A 7510-nucleotide genomic window follows, 5' to 3' on the forward strand; every position below is an offset into this window, starting at 1 on the left:
TAGGATGATCCCTCTAGCATTTATAAAATTATAAGCATATAACATTTTAAATCAACTTGATTGTATATCCAGATACAACAGGCACAAAATACAAAGCTATTTTTTTTTAAATCTCCTTTTTTTTTCATTGCAAATTTACTCAAACCCCTAGCAGACAATTCAGCATTTACAGGGTTATAATTGTAGGCCTGCAATGTTAACTCTTTTCTGCAGTGACCTCCTTCCAATAACAACCCCCCAAGGGTATCCACTATCATGATTTGTAAGCAATGGATTCAACCAATAAAACCAAGTTAGAGTGTTTTTCGTTCATACATTCAAAGGCCATTGAGCACCACTGCATGTATGTTTTATTTATCTCATTTAGGAACACTTACTAAAAAATGATGAAGCATTGAAGAAACTTCCTTTAATTCCCTTTCATCCTTTAACAGCTGTTTTCATAGTCCCTTCTAGGCCTTGTCAACGTGGAGTTTCAATTTTATCTAGCTGCAATTATGCCATGTTAGTACAATCTTCAAGTATAGTATCAGTGATAATAATACTAACGGTCAACTCTTACTGAGCACTTACTGTATGCCAGGCACAGGGCTGAGAGCTTTATAGAGGTGATCTCTAATCCTCACAAAGACCTGAGGGGGAAAGGATTATTATTCCCATTTTGAAGATAAGGAAATGAGCACTTCTAGAGTAGGTTACTTGCCCAGGGTCATGTAGCCAAGACTGGCAGAACCTGAATCCCAACCCAGCTCTGCTCCCTCCAAAGTACACCTGACTGTCTACTGCCTCTTGGGGCCTTGTTCGTCTGGCAAGCCCCAAATCCAGACTCATTTGTTCACTTGTTCATTCACTCGCTCGCTTGCTCACTCGCTCACTCTCTACCAAAAAGCAATACGACATATTGGTTAAACTCATTAATTAAAGAACCCTGGGTTAAAATGCCAGCCCTTCCCCTTTAGCTGTATGACCTTGGGCAAGTTACTTAACCTCTCTGTGCCTCAATTTCGATGTCTATAAAATGGAGATAATTATAGTGTCAATCTCCTAGGGGTTCTTGTGAAGAGATTCCGTGAGGACAGCACTTGAACAGTACCAGGCACATGGTCATGTCAGTCGTTGTTGTTATTATTATTGAAATTTTAAAAACCTGTGCCTATTCCCAGGAAGCTCCGAGTCTCCAACGGGCCGTCTCAGTTCCTGGGCCTCTCATATTTCCTATTCTCCCCCTCTCCTCTGGCCCTACTGCTTCCTCAGGCTCTTGCTGCTCCCATGGGAAATCAGAAAGACTACCTAGCAGACACCAAAGGTTGAGATGAATGCAGCTCAAAAGAGACAAGTTGGTAGGGCCAAGAAAAACCACGGGCTAATGTCTAGACCCAAGGTCTGAAAGCCAGAGAGGGTGTGGATTCCTTTCCTGTGTCTCTTGGATGATTTTCATATGCACGAGCCATTTGCCTGATGCCCAACAGACTTGGAGATACAGAACAAGCCATTTACTCTCCTGGGGGAAGCATGATGTCCTGTACTAACTCTTCTCACTTCAGGGTCCAGGTCAGAGTGCATCATGAAAGCAGGTGGGGCCAACCCTCCTGAAAACTTCAGGACAGCAAAGGATTAACCTACCAGGGCTAAGTGCTTTGGAGCCCCAGCATATTGGAGGAGCTGCATAACACATGAAATGTGCAGCCAGATAAGACTTGGCTGTGACTCCAGCTCAGCCATTTATTAGCTGTATGACACTGGGGAAATTTCCTTCACCTCTCTGAAGATCAGTTTCCTCCTCTGTAGGCAAAAATCCCTACTTTTTGACAGTTGGGAGGATTAAATGTTTTCTAATAAGTGCCAGGCAACCCACAGATGCAAAGCAAGGAAGGGTGATTTCTTTTCCCCATCTCTTCTTTGTGATGGACTGATCATAAAGGGATGTTCTTAATTTTATTTTAAAATTTAAAAAACAGAAGAATGCTGTACCTTAAACTATAAGGGGTTTCACTTAAGGTGTATCACTTCCTAATAATAGTAGTTAAAAGGACCATTTATCGAGTGCTTACCCCGAGCCAGTACTCACGCTTTACATGTATGAATGCATTTAAATCCTCGTAACAACCCCTACACATCTTCCCCATTTTATGGATGAGAAATCTGAGGTTCCACAAAGTGAGATAACTTGCCCAAAAGCAAAGGGCTAGGAGATGACCTGCCCATCTCCAGCGCCCACGCTCTTCACCACTATGCTGACCCTCAAGAAGCGCCCCTCAGGCCTCCATGTGAGAACTCTCTTTTGTTTCCTTGGCTTTCTGTCCCACTGAGCTGAAGGTCCCTACAGGCAGTCACTGGCTCCATCTGATTCTCCACTGTATCTCCAGGACCTAGGCCACTGCCTGGCACTCAGCAGCGGCTCAGGAAGTATTTGGTAAATGAATAAATGAGCGATGTAGCATGAGGTCAGGGCCACCTTCCTAGCCCTCAAGGGCAGCAAGTACATGTTCTACAAAAGCACAGTCCCCTCACTGGGGGCTCTAGATGTGTTTCAGTGATCATGGACTTATGGGAACTGGTCCAAGCTGGCAGCACATTTTGCCGACGCCTGTTTTGAAATAACCAGGCCTCTGGACACATTGTCCCAACACTGCCAATGCCATTTCAGGGGCCTTGCAGTGCTATAGAAGCTACCCCCATGAGATCAGCCAGCTAGATCTGACTGCCCATAGCAACCATCCAGGTCTGTGAGATGCCAATCTGTCCTGGAGAAGGGCTGAGGGCAAGTCAGAACGTGGCTGGGGCTCCACGTTCTGGACACCCTGTGGGCTCTCACAGACCAGATCAAGACACGGAGAAAGGCCTCCCTAGCCACCAAGATCCCTTCTTTACAGCTGAGAAACTTCCAAGGATGTGTTAAATAGAAGCAACATTTGTCTGATTCATTTCAATTCTGCCATCACCCAGATGGGTCAGAGTGACTAAGAACGGAACTGTGGCCTCAGGCTCTGAATGAACTGGCTCACGCAAAAGTGACTAATTCAGAAGACACCACAGATCCCAATCACAAGGGCCCTGTGCAGCCATGGGAAACAGAATCGGTGAACAGGAGGCTCACAAGTCAATCATTCAAACTTGTTCCCTGCAGCAGGGATCCTGCAACGTGAGACTTACCTGGGGTTGGGTGGCGACTAGGGGAAGGAGGGCTCACATGCAAGTAATGACCCCATTAAGCATATGCTGCATACCCACAGCCTCACGCCTGCCTCCTCAGGAGCTCACAGCTAGTGTGGGCTAAGACAGGAACACAGGTACATGACTAGAATTCTACCTAGATTTGACAAGGGCCCGCCATAAGGTGCTATAGGGTCCATGAGGAAGCAGTTCCAGGCAGCGGAGCATCCTCCAAATGGCTCTTTATTAAACACTCCACTTTGGCTAAGCAACATCCTCTCTGTGTCCCCTAATCCAGGCCCAGGCACCCCTCAGGAGGTACCCCCCAAGACCAAGAATAATGAGAGATTGGGCAGGGGGTAAGGGTGGGCAGGGAGACAGAGGAAAGTGAAGACATCCAGAGAAAGGGAAGAGCCCTGAGCTAGACACCTGATGATTTTTCCCACCCAGCACCCATTCATCCCTTCTTCTGGTACTATCACCCCCCACCACAACCACCAGGCACCAACTCTCAGTCCATGTGGGCACGTGACCCAGGCCTAACCAATCAGTGTACCCCATCTTCCTGGCACAGTGATCACTCAAGGCTGGACACCTCCCTGATTTGGACCAATGAGAGCCAGATCCAGGGGTTTTGTCAGAGAAGGGGGGCTCTTTCTACCAAAAACTGGAATCACTCGTGAAACCTGAGAATGAAGCCAACTCAGATGAAAGCAGCGTGGAGAGCTGAAGAGAGACAGGTTCCTGAAGACACTGTTGTGAGTCCTGGAATCCAGCCTGCAGCCAGATCTAGCCCTGGCCTTGTCAGCTACACGAGCCAATAAATCCCCCCTCTGTCCTAAGCCAACTGGAAAGAGTCCCAACAAAGGACTCTCCCATCTGCCTGCTCTTCCAGAGTATTCTGAGGACAAAGAGACTTTCTTCTCTGGGGTAATAAAAGTAACTGTCTGGTGACAGATTGTCCCTAGGGTGAAAGCCACCATGGAGACAGAGTCCAGCTGGCCTTTCCTAGGACACACACTCATGACTGTCAACACACTTTCAAACAGTATCAGTCCATAATTGTAGATTTGTTTACCGTTTGTAGTAGCTACTGTTTGTGTCTTCCCAGCACCTTGCTTTGGTAGTGGCCCCTGCTGTTTCTCCACCAGATGGTGGATGGAGGCAAGGTCACGACCCAGGGCAGGTTTATCAGGACTGCACACCCTGGGCCACAGTGATTGACCCAAGAGGTCATGGGGGTCATGAAAAACCACTGAGAACTTTTCCCTGGGATTTTCCAAATTAGAACTAGGGGGAAGGAACCTTTCGTTCAGAGTCACCACGCTAGGAGGATGTAAGTCTGGAGCTCTCAGCTGCCACATGCTCCAGCGCATGCGGAAAGCCCACTTGCAGTAGGAGAAAAGGAAGCCAACACACAGGCCTGGGAGAGTTTGCCTGCTGTCTCCCAAAATCCATTCCCTCTCCTTCTTACTATTAGAATTCTCCTTCCTCAGAGTTTTGGCTGCCTGGCTAGACTAAATTTACAGCCTCCCTTGCAGCTAAATGTGGCCATGTGACAGGAGTAGGAACCTGGGCGTCTGATGACATCATGGAGCCCAGCCACCTACCTGCCCTGGACCACTTGTCTATCCCTGCACCATTAGTGAGAGAGACAGAACCTTCAATCTCGTACTGAAATAACCTTCCACCACTCTATGTTAATGGTCTCTTTGTTACAGCAGCCCAGTCTATACCTTTACTAATGTGAAGGTGAAAAGATATAACAAAGAGCCCTGATGGGGTTTAAATCTCTGGATATAGCTGTCCCTGCTATGATGATAAATTACTCACAGAGCGCTTTCTAAGTGCCAGGAACTGTCCTTCATGTTTACATATTGTACCTCATTTAATCCAGACCAGTTCTACAAGGTGCTTGTCATGGGGTACAGCTTAGGATACCAGGGCACAGAGAGAATAGGTAACTTGGCCAAGGTTCACACTACACTGCCTCTTAAGCTAGTCTTTTCCATGGTTTGCTGTGTAAGCCAATAAAACCCCTTTTTTGCTTAAACTGGTTCAAGCTGGATTTCTGGCACTTACAACAAAGCGTTCTAACTGGATTTTTGTCTAATCTAGTTTGTGTATTCTTCTATAGAGTGCCAACCACGTGGTACAGAATTTTAAGACACCATTTAATGGTTGCAAGCAGGAAAATTCTCCCAAGGAACCTGCTCCCATTTAACTAGCTAGACCACAGCTGTAGCTACAGGGCAACAGGGCACATTGCAAGGAGCAGGTCCCCTCAGAGGGGACACTAGGCTTCTTGCCTGAGGCACACATTGTAGTGGTTCACCCAATACCATTCCCAACCCCCTTTTCCCTTGCCTGCCTTAAAAAGCAAAATACTTTCTCAGCTTTCCGTACAGCAAGGGCTGGCCAGATGACACAATTTGGGGCAATGAAAGGTATTCTGACAGGGAGGGATTCCTGCACAGTGATTAAAAGAATGGTCTCTAGAGCCAGAACGCCTGGATTCACCATCATATGAGCTGTATAAATTTCAGCACTTTACTTAACCTCCGCTCCTTGGGGAGAGTAACTGTATCTAGCTCATGATTGTCGTGAGGATTAAAGGAATTAATAAATGTACAGAACTCAGATGAGTACCTGGTACACGGTAAACACTATAAATGTTAGCGACCACTATTTTATCACCTGTGTGTGCCAATATGGAACAACCGCTAAGACATGGTAAGTAAAAGCAGCAAGGTGCAGAACAGCGTATCTAGTGTGTGCTTGCATTTGTGTGAATACAAAGAGGCTGGCGTGTAGATACATATATCTACTTGTGCAGACACAGGCTATCTCTGGTAGGACAGACCAAAAACTGTTCAGAGTGGTTGCCTCTGTGAAGTGGAACGTGGAACTGGGATTCTGGATTGGGAAGATCTACTTCAGTATATGTCCCTTCTTTACTAAATGGATTGGATTTTTGGAATCATGTACTTGAATTAAAGATTTTTAAATTGTGTTTGTTTTAAGAAGTTCAAAAACCTCCATTTTCTCTTAATTTTGGTTGTTCAGCAACAAAATGGTCAGTCAAAAAAATTACATGTCAATTATATCTCAGTAAAGTTGGAAAAGAATAAATTAAAAAAGAGAATGGACAGTCAGTCCATAAAGTGGCAAGCTTCGTTTTGGAGGTATTCAAACACAGGCCGGATGGTAACCTGTGAGACATGCCCTGGAAGACTTCTCTAGTGAGCAAGAGGTTAGCCTAGAGAGCATCTAAGCTCTGCTCATTTCCGAGTCAACTTTTCAGCGGCATGAGAAGGGAGCTAGGGGAGATGAAAGGATGTGACAAAAAGACAACAACCCTGCAACCATCACAGACTGCTGGTATCAGACAGCACCCACGGCAGATGTGCTCAAAGGGCAAGCCCGTCTCATCTCAGGGCAGAGCTGAAGAGCGTGGGCTGTGGAGCCACACTGATGTGGATGTGACTCCTGGGCCAGCCACTTCTTCACTGTATGGATTGGACCAAGTTCTCTAAAATCTTTGAGTTTGTTTCTCATCTGTAAAATGGGAATAACATTCACCTTACAGGGTTGGTGTGAGCCATAAGCAGGCTAGTGAATGTCAAGTCCGCAACAGGGCACTGGGCACATAGTAAAGTGCCCGAGGAATAGAAGAAGCCATCGCTGGAGGAGAAGAGTGATCATCTCAAATGACCTGTTTCACGTGTCAAGCTTTTAATGTACAAACATAAAAAGAGGAAAAACCAGTTTTTACATGGAACTAGTGGAGATAATTACATATAGCTGGTTTTGCAAACACCGCAACTGGATATTAAGTCAAGACGGCTCCAGCGGCTCCTGCTAGATCCTAACCTTCAAGGCTGAACTGTCCTACCCTATTCACGGCAGAATCAGAGCACTACATAAGGCCAACCTCTCAGGTCTTCACTTCTAAATCTTCCTTCTAAACCAAGAGGTCAGAGCACAACCAGGGAGCGTTATGCTATTACTCAGAAGGAGATGGTAAGAACAGCACTGGCAACTTCATTTACTCCTTGGGGATCTGTGCCCACAGAAAGATTTTAAGAGGCCTTCAGGTATATATGTGTTTGGGTCCAAGTACAGATATTTTGGTCTGAACTGTGAGGTTTACAGCATGTACAGGGTGGGTTGAAGTGTTACAAATCCTACATCTTCAGTGAAATAAGGCGTTTACTGCTGTCCCCAGATACCAAGGCAAGGACTGGCTGCCAGACTAGTCCACCACATGGGAGACTCAAACCTGGGACTTTGCAAAAATAAAATCTGGGTGCTGAGGGATCCCCTTTTAGTGAAAGCCAAAGTTCCTAGAACAGAA

This window comes from Diceros bicornis, chromosome 26 (genome assembly GCF_020826845.1).
Source record: "Diceros bicornis minor isolate mBicDic1 chromosome 26, mDicBic1.mat.cur, whole genome shotgun sequence".
Classification (NCBI taxonomy): domain Eukaryota; kingdom Metazoa; phylum Chordata; class Mammalia; order Perissodactyla; family Rhinocerotidae; genus Diceros; species Diceros bicornis.